At 42.7% G+C, this 17,890-nt stretch overlaps 1 long non-coding RNA gene across 1 annotated transcript; it reads left to right on the top strand.

Annotated features, from left to right (window-relative positions):
- The first annotated feature begins 1,279 nt into the window (after positions 1 to 1,279).
- Positions 1,280 to 17,319, top strand: LOC118159854. Its single transcript, XR_004747262.1, has 3 exons — positions 1,280 to 1,444; positions 6,123 to 6,252; positions 17,189 to 17,319. It is a non-coding gene; the product is annotated as an uncharacterized LOC118159854 (long non-coding RNA).
- Positions 17,320 to 17,890: the final 571 nt, after the last annotated feature.

The raw sequence follows: 17,890 nt of genomic DNA, 5'->3' as shown, positions 1-17,890 counted from the left end.
AGCTCCGGGCGCCCGTCTGCCCGCCCCGCCGCCGGCTGCTGCGTTTCTCCGGTTTGAGCGCCCGCCCGCCCGCACCGGGCGCTGCCATGTTCCGCTTGCTGCTGCACCCGGGCCCGCCGCCCCGCGGGCCCCCGCTCGCCGCCGCCCGCCGCCGCCGCCGCTGCTGGAAGACTGGTTTCTTCAAACCTCCTACCCCAAATCTGTGATAACTTCTTTAGGTTTTTACTCGCCCAACGTGGGGCTCAAGGAATTTGAGATAAGGATGACAGGTGAGAGAAGTAACGGGCAAAACATGGATTGAATGTTTTTGTGAATGTAAAAGTTGTGAAAAGTTCAAGAAAGTTGTAATTGTAAGGAATATGTTTCATATTAGTGTGGTGAAGGGACGAGGGGTGGTGTGTGTGTAAATTGTCCACCTCGTCGGTGTAGTGATGATGTTATGTTTATTTTGGAGTGGGGAATTCTTTTTCTTTTTGATGTAAGTGAAGCTTGTGAAGATTGTGATAATTGTAAAGTAAGAGTATATCGTGATTATTCTTAAATATGCCTTCCAGAGAGGCGAAGGGTGGCATGTAGTGGGTTTACATATTGTTCTGACAAACAGCCCATGGAATTCACCAGTGTTTGTCATCAAGAAGAGCGGGAAACGGAGATTACTGCATGATTTGCGATGAATCAATGCAGTGATCGTGGACATTGCAGCCAGATTAAAAAAAAAAAAAAAAAAAAAAAAGGAAAAAGAAAATTTAAAAAGGAAAAAAAAAAGAAAGAAAAAAATGGGAAAGAAAAATAAGATATGCTAAGCCTATATAAGTAGATGGGTTAGACAATAAAGTGCTTCAGCTACACACCAGCCTGGAGTCGTGTCATTCGTTCCCTTCACTTTCCTTTGTTTCTCACTTCTCTAGCTTGTTAGTAATAGGCAATAAATCTTAGTATCTCCCTACTCTGAGTCTGTTTTCCCTGTCATGATAATTCCATCCTTATATCAAACCTTGAGACCTTTTTATCATATTTTCTCCCCCTTTCCCTTTGAGGGGGAGTGAGAGAGCAACTGAGGTGGAGCTCAGTTGCACTCCCAAGTAAAACTACCACAGAAACATAGTCATATAACCTGATAAGTGTCTGTACAATAGCTGTGTTCTTTGTTTCAGTTTTGAAAATTGCACGAATGTACTAGCTTGATGATTTTTTTTTTTTACTTAAATAATGTCTGACTTTGTTTGCCTTGCCCTTTTTTTTTTCCTTTATCTAAGGATAATAAGCACCTAATTTGCAAAATTGGAAAAGCTTATAATCAGATGTTTCTCTGCAGAGGGTGTGGCCAGCTTCTCAAAGGGATGTGCTATATTTGTCTGCCATCAGAAAGATAACAGCATTCAGTGAAAATGATCCTGAAACGTGGATTGTGTGTAATTTCTCTGTAGAACATGACAGTGCTCCTGTAAGTGTTATTTTTAATCTCTCAAGTTCTGAGTTTAAGATAACATTTTTATATTATGTGATGATAGTCTTGCAATATTAACGTGGGGGTGGGGGTATGCAGAAATACAGTTTGTTTAAACCAGGTGATACAGGGACCTGATGGTGTTCTGAGCCAAAAGCTTTCTCAATATATCTCAGCAGTTGGCAGATCCAAGGTGTTGCAGAAGAATGAAAGCAACATTACTGGAGATGTGAAAACCTTTTACAGAATTGAGATTATTTCATATTGAATCAAATCGATAACTCTTCAGTATTGCCAGATATGGGAATAGAATCATGAAATCATTGTTGTTGTTTAACACGGCTGGCAGCTAGGCATCACAGAGCTGTTTGCTCACCCTCCCTCTCTGGGATGGGGGACAGAATCAGGAAAAAAAAATGAAAGCCTCAGTTCTGTCAAAGCTTTTTTGTATGCTTCTTCTATTCTTCTCCTCTTCTCCATGTCCTGCAAAATTACACGATCATTTAATGCAGCAAGAATGAACTGGTTGATAATAGTAAATATGCCAGACAATAAATGGAATAACCACTATAGGGTTTTTCTCTAAGCAAAGATTACAAAGCTGCAGATTTTCTTGTCATGAATGCATGATGTGTGCCCATATAAACGCATATGTAATACAAAGCTTGGAAAGCTAGCTGTCTTGAGGATAGCTTTTTTAAGGTCATGTGGAAGAAACTAGATCAGCAAGCAAAAACTGGTATCTAGTTTAAACATAGCTATTCATGGTTTGTTGAGGGTCAGACTTGGTATCTGACTGACAGTTTATATAAATCTCCTTGACTGTTGTGGTTTAACAGGGCCGGCAGCAAAGCACCACTCAGATGTTTGCTCACCCTCCCCCCCCCCCCCCCAGTGGGGGGGGGGAGAGAATTGAAAAAAAGTGAAATCTTGTGGGTTAAGATAAAGACAGTTTATTAGGACAGAAACAAAGGATAATAATGATAATAGTGCTACTACTAATAATGTGTACAAAACAAGTGATGCACAATGCAGTTGCTCACCACCCCCTGACCAATGTCCAGCCTATCCCCAAGTAGCCGGTCCCCCACGCCCCGGCCAGCCCCCCCATATTAATAGTTCAGCATGATATCATATGGTATGGAATACCCCTTTGGCCAGTTTGGGTCAGCTGTCCTGGGTCTGTCCCCTCCCAGGTCCTGCTGCATGTCCAGCCTGCCCGCTGGCAGGACAGTGTGAGAAGCTGAAAAGTCCTTGGCTTAGTGTAAGCACTGCTCTGCAACAGTTAAAACATCAGCATGGTATCAACATTATTCTCATCCTAAATCCCAAACACAGCACCCTACCGGCTACTAGGAGGAAAATTAACTCTATCCTAGCCAAAACCAGGACATTGACACAGATGCTTGGGCAGTGATAACACAGGGTGAATAGTAAGACTGTTAAAATGCTAACTTGTTTAATGTTGTTGAGATACTAATGAGCCATACAATGTAAGCTTGTATCTATTATTAGCTGGCATAGCATCTACATGAATCATTTCATTAACTCCAATGCAGACGAATTAACAACTCAACATCTAAAACAAGGCATCCTACCAGCTCCTAGGAGGAAAATTAACTCTGTCCTAGTTGAAACTAGGACATATATCCACCTCTTATTCCATACCATTTATGCCATGCTCGGGTCACACCCTTTCCGATACATTACAATTAATCACCACTTTTCATATACGTATATAAAATGTCCACTGAGTTTGTGTAGTCCATGACTGACTTCGGGCTCCATCTGTCTCAGCAGTCTTTCAGGGCAGAAGAGATGGTGTGTAATGTTGGATTGTCACACATTGAAGCCCCTTCTGGTTCCATCACACCACTGTGCTTGTCCAACTCTATCAAAATTAATTCATCATTATTTGCGTGGCTGTTACAGTGAAACCATTAATAGGACGTTGACATATAGCAATCACAGTAGTGATGCGATACAGTATTATATAATAATTAACATAATACAATTCAACTCATGGGCTAGTCTCACCCAGTATTAAATCCCCTTGAGGTACACACTGGACTTCCCCATACTTTTGCATTGCCCACCAAGTACATCGAGGTCCTTGAGCAACAGTAATCCCATGAAGGGGTTTGCCTTTGCCTGATGCAGGAGTAGCCCAGACTGTCTTCCTCAGCATGTTTTTTACGAGCACTGCAGGGACTTAATCCCTTTCTACAATATGTAACAGGTTTGATTGGGCAGGTCCAGCTCAGTTGGCAGAACCCCTAGTGTTGACTAACCAGGTGACCTGATCTAAAGCCAGCTGGATGGCTTTCACTTCTGCAAACTGGCTCGATTCACCTTCTCCTTCAGCAGCTTCTACAACTTGTCATGTAGGACTCCATACAGCAGCCTTCCATCTCCCACAATACGACAGGACCCATCAGTGAACAGGGCATACTGCTTCTCATTTTCTGATAGCTTGCTGTACAGTGGGGCTTCTTCAGCACGAGCCACCTCTTCCTCCAGTGATATCCCAAAATATTTGCCTTCTGTCAAGTCCACAATCACTTCCAGGACTAGGGTTTCCTATCTGAGCCCACTGAGTAATCAGTGCAACCTACTTACTCCGTGTAGCATCAGTTATATGATATGTAAAGGGGGTCCTTCCTTTGAACATCCATCCCAGTACCAGCAGTCGGGGAGCCAGGAGGAGCTGTGCTTCAGTACCGACCACTTCTGAAGCAGGAACTATCTCCCATTTAATTTGTTCAAAGGCTTGTCGTAGCTCGGGGCCCCATTTGAAATCATTCTTCTTACGGGTTCCTTGATAGAGCGGGCTTACAATCAGACTGTAATTTGGAATGTGCATTCTCCAAAACCCCACGACACCTAGGAAAGTTTGTGTTTCTTTTTTGCTAGTTGGTGGAGACATAGCTGTTATTTTGTTGTTCACATCCACTGGGATCTGATGACGTGATGTCCATCTTGTTATTTTATTCCTAAAAAATGGATCTCTTGTGCAGGTCACAGAATCACAGAATTGTAGGGGTTGGAAGGGATCTCAGGAGATCATCAGGTCCAACCCCACTGCCAAAGCAGGTTCCCTAGAGCAGGTTGCCCAGGTAGGCGTCCAGACGGGCCTTGAATATCTCCAGAGAAGGAGACTCAACAGTCTCCCTGGGCAGCCTGTTCCAGTGCTCTGTCACCCTTACCGTGAAGAAGTTCTTCCGCATGTTGGTGCGGAACTTCCTGTGATCCATTTTTTGGCCATTGCCCCTTGTACTGTCCCCACAAACCACTGAAATGAGGGTGGCCAAATCCCTCTGTCTCCCACAGTTAAGATATTTGTAAACATTATTAAGATCCCCTCTCAATCTTCTCTTCTCAAGGCTGAACAGACCCAGGTCTCTCAGCCTTTCCTCATAGGGAAGATGCTCCAGGCCCCGTATCATCTCTGTGGCCCTCTGCTGGACTCTTTCCAGGAGATCCCTGTCTTTTTTGTACCGGGGAGCCCAGAACTGGACACAGTACTTGAGGTGAGGCCTGACCAGGGCAGAGTAGAGGGGGAGGATCACCTCCCTTGACCTGCTGGCCACGCTCCTTTGAATGCACGCCAGGATCCCATTGGCCTTCTTGGCCACGAGGGCACACTGCTGGCTCATGGCCAACCTGTTGTCCACCAGGACCCCCAGGTCCTTCTCCGCAGAGCTCCTCTCCAGCAGGTCGTCCCCCAGCCTGTACTGATACATGCAGTTGTTCCTTCCCAGGTGCAGGACTCTACACTTGCTCTTGTTAAACCTCATTTGGTTTCTTCAAGGTCCTTTGGTCCAAGGTCCAAGGTTTCTTCAGGTCCTTTGACTTTATTTTGTTTTATGACAAAAACAGCGTTTGGGTCAGCTGTCCTGGTTCTGTCCCCTCCCAGCTCCTGCTGCACGCTCAGCCTGCCCGTTGGCAAGACAGAGCGAGAAGGTGAAAAGTCCTTGGCTTAGTGTCAGCACTGCCCTGCAACAAGTAAAACATCAGTGTGTTATCAAAATTATTCTAATCCTAAATCCCAAACACAGCACCCTACAAGCTACTAGGATGAAAATTAACTCTATCCTAGCTGAAACCAGGACAATCATTTAGGTTGGAAAAGACCTTCAAGATCATGAAGTCTAACCATCAACCTGACCTACCGAATCCCATCACTAAACCACGTCCCTTAGTGCCATGTATAGAACTAGAGATATGGAATTTGTTAAACTTCTAGCGTACACAGTTCTGCCTTGATTCTGTTAGATAGTAGCAATTATTGTTTTCTTTGGATTTTTTTTCTCTGCTTGTCTATGCCATTGCCTGCTTATAATGGAAAAGTTGCTGATATTTGTAAATACTGATACTTTATTCTTTAAATGCTTCCTTACTTTCTTTTCACAGTACTTGAAGTAATTCACTTCTAATATGTATTAAAAAAACAGAAATCTGAGACTCAGGCATTTCATTTTATCCCTTTCGCTATTCACCACTTATCTTTCATTTCATTTGCCTTTACATTACATCGATACTGTGCTAGAAAGCAAACTCTCTGAAACACAGCTTCTGGAGTATCTTAGATTTTATGGCAAATTAAAATGTTAGCAGTCAAGTATGCTGAAACAAACTTAGTTTGAGGCTTACAAGCCTTTCATTTTTTTGGCAGCTGAACAATCGCTGTATCCGTGCCAAAATAAATATCGCTATGATTTGTCAAACACTAGTAAGCCCACCAGAGGGGAACAAGGAAATAAGCAGGGACAATATCCTGTGCAAGATTACATATGTAGCTAATGGTAAGTCTACATTTTTTTCATTGTGAAGCTTTATAATCTAGTCTGCATATTTTTTATGTTTCTTTAACCGATAGAATCCTCGGTATTGACTGCAAAGCTATCAAAGCCAAACTGTACTGTTACTGTACCCAGTATTTAGCAGTTGTATTGAATTTATGTGGCAAGGTTTTGGTAGAAGGGGGGGCTGCAGGGATGGTCTCTGTGAGAAGAGTCCAGAAGCTGCCCCATGGTAGATAAGGGCCAGTTTCAGATGACTTCAAAGGGATCTGCCACTGCCTAGAGCCAAGCCAATAAGCCATGTTGTTTGCACCTCTGTGAGAGCATATTTAAAAAAGGGAAAAAGCTGCTGTGCAACAGCATCTGGGAGAGCAAGGAGTGAGAAAGAGCCCTGCAGACACCAACGTCAGTGAAGAAGGAGGGGGAGGAGGTACTCCAGGTGCCGGAGCAGAAGTTCCCCTGCGGCCTGTGGAGAGGACCATGGTGAAGCAGGTTGTTCCCCTGCAGCCCATGGTGTACCACGGTGGAGCAGATTTCAACGCTGCAGCCCATGGAGGAGCCCACAGTAAAGCAGGTGGATCTGGCCTGAAGGAGGCTGCGGCCTGTGGAGAACCCCTGCTGGGGCAGACTCAGGGACAGATCTGTAGCCTGTGGAGAGGAGCCCACACAGGAGCAGGTGATCTGACAAGAGCTGCCACCCGTAGGGGAACACTTGTTGGAGCAGTTCTTGAAGAGCTGCTGCCTGTGGGAAGCTCACGTAGGATCAGTTCAGGAAGGACTGTATCCCGTGGGAGCGACCCCACGTTGGAGCAGGGGAAGTGACTGTGAAGGATCAGCAGAAACGAAGCATTATGGACTGACTGCAGACCCCATTCCCCTTTCCCCTGCATTGTTTGGGGGGAAGACATAGAAGAGGGTGGATGGGGGAAGATGTTTTTAGTTTGCTTTTAGTTTCTCATTGCTCTAGTCTGTTAGTAATAGACAATAAATTATTTTAATCTCCCTATGCTGACCCTGTTTTGCCCATGATGATAACTGTGATAAATGATTGAGTCTCAAATAGAATTCCAATTAAAGTTAGTAATTTATTAGAGGAATAAAGGCAAGCAAACAGCGCTGGGTGCGCCGGGAGTCTCTGCTCCACCAAGACGCACACCCCACAGTTCCCATTTCGGGCTTATATCTCCTCTACTAATGCATATTCATTGGTGGGCGTGTCCTCCTTCAAGCATGCCTTCTTCTTCTGGAATCTTCTCGAACCTCCTTGACCCCAGACCACATGCATGCTCCCCCCCCCACAGTCTTCTGCCTAGCAACAACACTGGTCCTGGCTGTTCCTGTCAGGTGTCCATTGCAGAACACAAGAACTATATACAGACATTAACCACCAAATGTAAAAATCATATACATACATTGATCACCAAACACAATAACTATATACATACATTAACCATCTCCGTTTCTCCAATCTTGTGGTTATACAAGGATATATAAGACAGTCACATTCTATCAGGTGGCCCTAGCATTGCTCTACATTGACACAAATCAGATGAACATATCTCACAATCCCCCATTTCCTTTTTCATGGTATTGATTCATGTTCTCCTTTCCAATTGAGTCAGTATTTGCCGAATTGGTTCCAATTTTGTATCTTCTTCTGTTTTTAGTATCATCAGGGAATGGGTTTTCCCTTACCCTGGTTCTGGGTCAACAGGTACCACAGATATTTGCATTCCTTGTATAACAGAGTGTATCAATCTGGTAAAACAGGGCATTAAACATGGAATTATTAACAACCCTCCACATATTCCCAATACAACTATCCCGATCCTAGTGAGCCAACCACCACCCATAAAGTTCCCCCATACTTATCTTAAATTAATTTCATTCCAAGTTTGAACTGGGACATGTGCAATTTTCTTAATTTCTTTTACAAGTTCATTCACAGCTTTTCCTTCATCATCAATCTCTAAACAGCAATTACTAAGGTTAAATTTTCCGCAGACTCCTCCTTCCTGTGCTAGTAGATAATCCAAAGCTAAACGATTTTGATACAAAGCAGTTCTCATCTTGGTATTTTGTTTTGCAATTAACCCAAGTGCATCTCCGGTTTTATTCACAACTATTTCTACTAGAGCTTGTAACCTAATTATTCTATTTAGCATGTATATTGGGGTTCTATAGCCCCAGGATCCATCTTCTGCCCACGTAGCTGGATCATAATAGGCTTCTCTCAGGAGGCCATTCGTTATCTTTCCAATTCCCGATTTGTAGGTTTCGTTTATGGCACCTTTCTCTTATCTCATCAGCTTCGGTATACACTGGGATTCCTAATCGCTCTCCCCGATTTATGGCTAACAGGAAAAAACTGGGTCGTATAGTTCCTAATACACAGGATCCTGTCCAATTTTCTGGCAAATATGCATAAGCTAGTTTGCCACAAATCCAATAATATCCCTCAGGAGTTGGCCAGCCATTTGGTATGTTTGTTCCATTAGTCCAATTTCTAAATTGATTATTTCCAATGGGCTTCCCCACTTATCCCAGCTATTTTGAGTTTCATTCCAGAGGTAACCTCCTTCACACTCCAGGTTACCTACTGGTCTGCCTTCGCTTTTTAGATTTTGCCAACAACTCCTTCCAATTATACTTGTTTGGAGTACCCACTGTTGTTTCCTATTACCCTTTCCCATTGCTTTCCACACTTGGGGATCGCTTATGTTGCTCTCCATAGCTTCCCATAGCCATCGTTCACTTTGATTTGTTCCACCACAAACATAGCAATTAGTTATGTTCAATGATTTAGCAATATTTTCAGCCAGACTTACAAATAGGTTTTTAGCAACTGTGGGGTTTTCATATTTTACTCCTGTTTCCATTTCGTCATAGAATGAATTGAATAACGGCCTATGTTGCACTGTCTCTCTTGCCCTTTCCTTTATTTCAATTTTGATAATTACACCCGGGTCTCGTCCCTTTCCATATATTGTAAGTCCCATCTTTGCACACAATTTCCAGCTTTCTAAATTATAAAGGGTTATATTTACAGGGTTACAAGTTTGGTCTGTACAATTGGAGGAAGCTTTTCCATTTTCAATCTTGGCTTCTAATCCTATTCCTGCACATTGCTGAGGCCATCCCCAACTGGGATCCGAGCTCCAACAAGCACAACTCCAATCTGAGAGCCCACAGTAATGATAAGACCTGTCCCACGGATCATCTCTTACCCAATCAGTATAACACACAGAAGCCACTTTCCCCCCCTTTCTAGGACAAATGTACTTGGGCTGGTTACTATAGTATCTCCTCCAACTCAAGCTTCCACAATTAGTATATGGATTTTCATCTATGGTATCACAGGCATCAAAGGCTATCGACACTGAGGTATTCAAAGTAGTTACAACTTCACTAATTCCAATTAGTTTGCCTCCTTTCGAATCTATCTTCATTTCTACCCAGTATTGATAAGGGAGTTCTTTTGGATCATAGCATATGGTCCTGTCACCTTCTCTGCACAGAGCATATTGTGTTAGGTTAAAAATGCAGCTTCCTATTTTTTCCCCTTTACATTCGTAGATTGTATGATACACCAATGTTTGGGAGCTCCACCATCCTTTTCTAGTAGTTGTTACACATTGACTGCAGTTGTTTGTCATAGCTTGGGCCAAGGAACTGACCCCAAATAGGACTAGAAGAGGTCCGGTAAGGGTCATGGTGATCGGCAGTCACGGCCCGAAGGGGTTGCAGCCCTTGGCAGACTTTTCTGGCCGCAGCACCGGTTCCCTATCCGGCCTTGCCCTCTTCCCTAAGGGTGTCCTTTTAGAATTAGCTCCTTTTCTAATTTACAATCTATGTCCAAAAACTCGATTTGTACTGTGGATAACACTTAACTGATCCCTGTTATTTACAAATCCCCTCCCTTAATAAATATCCATTTAGGAGTTTCCCTGTTTTCCAATTTTACAGGAGTAATTATAATAAAATTCCCACAGCAACTTAGCTTATATTCTGTGACGAAAGTTCCTTCAAGTCCATCTGATGGTTAGTTTAGTTTCTCCTGGTTCAGATGTTACTTTCCACTCTCTCACTGGACCTTTCACTCGTGACACATACATCCATCCTTTTTCCGCAGTTCTTACAGCTGTTTCTGTGGTTAATAAAACAAGAAAGGGTCCTTCCCAGAGGGGAGATAAGCTTTCTTCTTTCCATGTTTTTATTAGAACCCTGTCTCCTGGTTTCAACTGGTGAATTGTGAATCCTAAAGGTGGTGTTTGAGCCATCATCCCTATTTCTCTTAGTTCCTTTAATCTTTTACCAATGGTAATTATGTATTTTTGGATACTAGAATCCTCAACTACATTGTTCCCTAGGGGCATCCCTTGAAAATAAGGCATGCCATATAACATTTCATACGGTGATAATCCAGTCTCACTGTGTGGTTTAGTTCTAATGTTTAAAAGTGCCAATGGTAAGCATTTCGTCCAGGGCATTTGTGTCTCGATCATTAACTTAGCCAATTGTTGTTTTATTGTTAGATTCATTCTTTCTACTTTCCCCGAGCTTTGTGGGTGCCACGGAGTGTGGTACTCCCACTGAATACCTAATGATTGACATAATAATTTTATTACTTTAGAAGTAAAGTGCGTGCCCTGATCAGAATCAATGTACTGGATTATCCCATATCTAGGTATTAAGTGCTCTAATAAAATTTTTACCACCATTTGTGCCGTAGCCCGTGATACAGGATAAGCTTCTACCCATTGTGTTAAATGATCTACTATTACCAATAGGTATTTTATCCTCCCTACCTTAGGCAATTCAATGAAATCAACTTGTACTTTCTCGAAAGGTCTGTAAGCTGTTCTTCTCCCTCCCACGGCTACCTGTCGAAACACTTTCTTATTTACCTTCTGACAGGTTAAACAGCCTTGTGTAATTTGCTTTGCTATTTTGTAAATCCCAATGCAACCAAATTGTTTAAGGAAATGATCACTTAACGCCCTTGTACCCCAGTGTGTTTGTGCATGCAATCGTTCTAGTATTTGTCTCGCGTAGGCTTTTGGTAATATCTCTCGCCCATCAGGCAGTGTCCATTTTCCTTGTTCTAACTTAGCCCCTATTTTCTCCAATTTTGTTTGTTCCTCAGGGGTAAACTTCTTTTCCCCTTCCTCTCGTCTTTCTTCCTCCTGTACTACATTAATTTTAACGACCTGAGTTCTCAAGGCTGCTTCCTGGGCTTCTTTATCTGCTAGATTATTTCCTCTGGTTCAGTAATCTAATCCCTTTTGATGTCCTTTCACATGTACCACTGCTATCTCCTTTGGTTCTCTTAATGCCTTTAAAATTTTTACTATTAATTCTTGATGTGTAAGATTCCTCCCCTGAGTGTTAATTAAACCTCTTTCTTCCTAAATTTTCCCGAAAGTATGGACCACCCCGTATGCATATTTGGAATCTGTAAATATAGTCCCACTTTTTCCCTTTAATAGTTCCAGGGCCCTACATAGGGCATACAGCTCGCAAGCCTGAGCTGACCAAGATGGGCTCAAAGGCCCCAATTCCACCGGTTTTAGGTCCTTATTAATTATTGCATATCCTGATTTGCCTTTTCCTTCCACTACTCAGGAGGAACCATCTACAAACAGTGCTTCTCCTTTCTCCAACTCAGTGTCCCTTAAATCTGGTCTCACCTTAGTCTGAGACTCAATTACCTCTAAGCAATTATGTTGTAATTTTTCTGATGGTTCTCCAAACAAAAATTGTGCTGGACTCTGAGCAGAAGTTACCCTCGGTTCTAAATCAGGGGAGTCAATTAGTATTGCTTCATACTTTAGGATTCGGCTATCCGTTAACCATTTTCCTGCTTTTTGTTGTAAAACACTTCGGACATTGTGTGGAGTATATACCTTTAAAGGGGCACTAAAGGTAACTTTCCTAACTTCCTCTATTAATAACGCTGTAGCAACCAAGGCTTGAAGACATGCAGGCCACCCCCTGCTTACTGGATCAAGTAATTTAGAATAATATCCCACGGGTTTCTTAATCTCTGCCCAATTTTGAGTAAGAACCCCATACGCCGTCTGGTTTGACGTATTCACAAAAAGATAGAAAGGTTTTTCCAGGTCTGGGAGGCTCAATACAGGTGCCTCAATTAATGCCCTTTTTATTCCCTCGAATTTTTGATCGTCTTCTGTGAGCCACTTAAGTCAGTTGTTAGTTAATTTCTCATATAAAAATTTGACCTTTTCACTGTAGCTTTCAAGCCATGGTCTACAATATCCTAATAATCCCAGTATTTGCCGTATTTCCTTTTTAGTTTGTGGGGGTCTTAGGGATAGGATCCCAGATACCCTGTCAGGATCTATCTTCTTTTTCCCCTCACTCAGCCAATGCCCTAAGTATTTTACTTCCTGCTCCACAAACTGTAATTTTGATCGAGACACTTTTAATCCTTTTTCTCCTAGAAAATTTAACAACGTAATTGTAGCTTTTTGGGTTCCCTCTTTAGTTTCTCCTGCCACCAATAGATCATCCACATATTGTAATAATTTTACTTCGCTGGGTAATGTGAAGTCTTGTAAAATCTTTTCTAAAGTTTGTCCAAATAGATTTGGTGACTCGGTAAATCCCTGTGGCAGCACAGTCCATCTTAATTGTTGTTTTCGTCCTGTTTCGGGATCCTCCCGCTCAAAGGCTAAATAATCTCTGGATTCTTCATACAGAGGGCAAGCCAAAAAAGCATCTTTCAAATCTATAACACTGTACCAAGTATGCTTGGGAGATATATGACTCAGTAAAGTATAGGGATTTGCTACCACAGGAAATTTAGTGATTGTTCGCTGATTGACAGCTCTCAGGTCCTGTACCATCCTGTATGATCCATCTGGTTTCTTTACAGGAAGGATTGGTGTATTATGGGGTGACATACAAGGCTCTAAAGTTCCTCTTTCCAGAAGTCTGTCAACTACAGGTTTTAATCCTTTTCAACCCTCCATTGGTATAGGGTATTGTTTGACTCTGATTGGACGATGTGGATCTATTATTTTAACATTTATGGGGGCCATTTTTATCTTTCCGATTTCCCTTTCCTTATACCATACTGAGGGGTTAATGACTTCTTCGTCCTTTTGTGTCAAAGTGTATAGTTTAATCTGTAATTTGTCTCCTTGGCTTTGAATGCTTAAGTTTAATCTCAAAATCAAATCCCTCCCTAATAAATTGTACTCTGCTTCAGGGAGCAAAAGCAAATCATTAAAACAAATTTTCGTCTCTGTTTCCACTTTTACATCTTTCAGGACAGGTACTCTAAAAGGCTCTCCTTTTGCCCCTACTACTGATATATAACTTTTCCCTTTTTCTATTCCCTTTGGAAGTTTTTGAAAAGTAGATTTTTCAGCCCCTGTGTCCACTAAAAATAAAAATTCCTCTTTATGGGGACCAATTAACAGTTTTATCAAGGGCTCCGTTGATGTTGAAGTCCCCAGAAAATATAGCCCCTGACACCCTTATTCTTCTTCAAATATTTTCTCATCTTGCTCCCGCTTACGACAGTTTATCTGAACATGTCCCTTCTTATTGCAATAGTAACACACGGGAACTGTGAATCTCTCTCGATAAGGCTGTCCCCTAGGTGTTTTCTCTATTCCTTTTTCCCTGCTCTCTCCAGGTGGAATCTTACTTTTCTGACTTTCTCTTACTGCTGCTACAAAGACCTTGGCTTTTGCTTTTTGTTTTTCCTCTTCTCCCCTAACATATACTTTCTGTGCTTCCCTAAGTAATTCTTCTAATCTCCTTTCTTGCCAGCTTTCCAGCTTCTCTAACTTCCTTCTTATATCCCCCCAGGATTTTGCTACAAACTGGGTTCTAAGGAGCGCGGTTCCTGCTACTGTATTTGGGTCAATTCCAGAATACATTTGTAAGTTTTTCCTTAATCTCTCCAGCCATTCTGTTGGAGATTCATCTTTTCCTTGTTGTTCATTAAATGCTTTATTAATATTTTGCCCTCGAGGAACCGCTTCCCTTATTCCCTTTATGATTAATGTTCTCAAATCCCTCATATTTTGCCTTCCTTGGGGTTGCTGATGATCCCAGTGGGGGTCCACATTTGGCCATTTTTGATCTCCCGGGGGTCCTGCCTGATTCTGTCTTTCCCACATTCTCATCCCAGCTTGCCTAATCATTCCCCTTTCCTCGGCCGTAAATAAGATCCCTAAAATGGACTGTATCTCTTCCCAGGTGTAAGTATTGGGACCTAGGAATTGGTCCAGCTTTTCAGATACCCCTAGGGGGTCATCTAATAAGGTACCCATTTCTTTCTTAAAATTTCTTACATCTGTAGTGTTTAATGGGACTGCCACAAACCCAATGCCTCCGTGGTTGCCTACGAGGGGTACTTCTCGTAAGGGATACAGAGAAGCCCACTCAGATACGGCAGCCCTACTTCTCGTGCATGCAGCCGGAGGTCAATCTAATTCCGGTGCTTTTGGTGGTGGAGGCAGGGGCAACAGTGGTACTGGTGGAGGTACCACAGCCACCGGAGGGGGAGCCGTCGCCGGGGGTAGATTGTTAGGATATGGGGGTGGTAAATTATCCACTGGCTCCCATTCATCATCCTTTCCTTTTTGCTGTCTTTCTTCTTTTTCCTTAAACTTTTCACCTGTTTGTAGTGTAAATATTGGGGCTGGAAAAGGATGTGAAGTTCTAATCCATAACTCCACATAATCACTCTCCTCCTGACTAAAAGGTTTTTTTGAATTGACATATATATTCAAAGCCTGGCAAATCCAGTCGTCAAAGGAACCAAAAACACACCAGGAGACATGTGGTCTTAGAGGTTTCTTTGGCCATTCTATCATGCAGTACCGCACCAATTTTAATTTGCTTTTTCCTTCTTTGGGGCCCCTATCATTCCAATTCTTAATCATTAGACCCTAATGGACTTTCTGGTGGTATATCTGGTAATTTGCTCCCTTCTCTCTGGTCCCGGGTCTTCAATTTTGTCTGACCCATCTAGAAATTTTACTGTGGCGATTCCTACAGCCCTTGGTTGCCTAGTAAGAGTGTCTTGCAGGGGGGTTAGGACCTATCACCCACCCACGAATCCCATAGGAATCGCTTCGGTCCTTCACCGGCCAAGTCCCTCGCGGGAGATTGGAACCGCGGTTAGAAGACCTCCACACTCACTTCGGAACTAGGTTCCGTCTCAGTCACACTCTTATACACACAGGCAACTGAATCCCACTCAACCGAACGGTACACACTTCAAATACTCACGACTCCATCGTCTTCGTTCGGATCTTCGCGCGCAGAATTACGGGCAAAACCTAACACTGCAGCCGGCAAGGGAGCTTATAAAAATCAAATTCTTTCCTTGCCTTTATTCGAGTTCAGGATGGCGTTAGTCCTGACCTGACTCGATTAGGAGCCACCAAATGGTGGGGTGCCCCCCCTAGATCAAGTCAGAATTCGGGAACCAAGACCATCCCGGACGAGCCCCCAATTGTGATAAATGATTGAGTGTCAAATAGAATTCCAATTAAAGTTAGCAATTTATTAGAGGAATAAAGGCAAGCAAACAGCGCTGGGTGCACCGGGAGTCTCTGCTCCACCAAGACGCACACCCCACAGTTCCCATTTCGGGCTTATATCTCCTCTACTAATGCATATTCATTGGTGGGCGTGTCCTCCTTCGAGCATGCCTTCTTCTTCTGGAATCTTCTCGAACCTCCTTGACCCCAGACCACATGCATGCTCCCCCCCCCACAGTCTTCTGCCTAGCAACAACACTGATCCTGGCTGTTCCTGTCAGGTGTCCATTGCAGAACACAAGAACTATATACAGACATTAACCACCAAATGTAAAAACCATATACATACATTGATCACCAAACACAATAACTATATACATACATTAACCATCTCCGTTTCTCCAATCTTGTGGTTATACAAGGATATATAAGACAGTCACATTCTATCAGGTGGCCCTAGCATTGCTCTACATTGACACGAATCAGATGAACATATCTCACAATAATTGTTGAGTGATCTCCCTGTCCTTATCTCAACCTGTGAGCCTTTTTTTTTCCTGTTCGTCATATTTTCTCCACCTTTCCCTTTCAGGAAGGGGAGTGAGAGAGTGGTTGTGGTAGGGTTCAGCTGCCCAGCTGGGTAAAACCATCACAGCAGTGTATTATAGTATTGGAACCACATACCTATTAGCTCATTTCCTGCAGCTACAGAACACTCTAAGAGTAGCTCACCCGCTTATTATTTTTAACCACTTAATGCATGTCTTGCTGAAGAACCAAAGACTGAGAAATGAGTAAATCTTTGCCATATAGGAGTGTTGTAATTTGTGTTAAATCCTGTACAAATCATAGTATATGCTGCTAACCTCTGGGCTAAGCTGCTTTGTTTCCTGTTCAGAAGTTTCCCCTTTTTATTTAAAAGAAATACTTTTTTATTGAGAATTTCTGAAGTATAATTATATAGGAAGTTGCAGCCTTTTCAGCAAAATACTTGACCTGTGAATTTAAGCATATTTTCAAGTAGTTCAGAAATAATTTGTAAGACATTGGCTATGTAGCAGCTCTGAAGGCAAATGCAGTAGTTATTGAAAAGTTAAGACTTTTATTCATTTTTTTAAATATGTAACTCAAGTCTCTTTCTGTTTTTTCTTGGAAAGCCTTAGAGAATATAATTTTCTATTCCCCAAAGACTTGCAACACCTTATTTTTGATGTTTTCTACATAGTGGCATCATAGCACTGGACTGAACTTGAGGATTTAGAGTAGGAGGTGCTACAATGCAAGCTGTAAGGGCCTAAAAGAATTCTGCTGATGATTATTCATTGCTGTTCAGAGTTGCAGGAATATAATTTATTTTCCAGCTTGTAGAGGATTTGTTGTATTTCAGTGTCTGTCTTCCTGTCTACCTCTAGTGAATCCAGGAGGATGGGCACCAGCATCAGTGTTACGGGCAGTGGCAAAACGGGAATATCCCAAATTCTTGAAGCGTTTTACATCATATGTGCAAGAGAAAACAGCACGAAAGTCTATTTTATTCTAGTATTAGCAGGTATACACTCATTTTTCTTTCTTGATTCAGTTGTAAATCTTAAAGGCTAAACTATGCAATCTAGAAATGTCTTATTGTGATTAGCACGAATACAGTGCTTAGTTTTAATATATGTATGCAATATACTTTAAAAAATTTCATGTAACTCATGTATTGTTTGCATGTGAAATAAGGGCTGTGCAAGTTATCAAGCATTAGTTTTTGTAGATTTACACTAGTTCATCTTGCAAACTTTCACATGTATGTCAAACTTACGTGGCCACTCGCCGAGGTGATCGGCTCCGGGGCAGATGTGTTCTGTAGTGGAGCGGGGGATCGAGGCAGGCAGGGCTTTTTTTTTCGGCATCGAGGCCACTCGAAGGAGCCGAGGGAGCCGCCAGGACCCGGCAGCGGCTGACGACGCGTAGGCGGAGCCAGCAGCGCCACCTCTCCTGACGTTCAAAAACAGCCCCTAGGGAGCGCGGCGACCAGGACGGGCAAACAGGGCGTGGTGCGCCAGAAGTGCGTGGCGCGGCAGGCAGTTTGCGTGGCATTCGCGCAAGCAGGGCGAGCAGGGAGGGTCCCT

The sequence above is a fragment of the Oxyura jamaicensis genome, unplaced genomic scaffold (genome assembly GCF_011077185.1).
Source record: "Oxyura jamaicensis isolate SHBP4307 breed ruddy duck unplaced genomic scaffold, BPBGC_Ojam_1.0 oxyUn_random_OJ72440, whole genome shotgun sequence".
Lineage (NCBI taxonomy): Eukaryota > Metazoa > Chordata > Aves > Anseriformes > Anatidae > Oxyura > Oxyura jamaicensis.
Note: the sequence above shows the minus strand (reverse complement) of the source record. Positions and strands in the feature narration are given on the sequence as shown.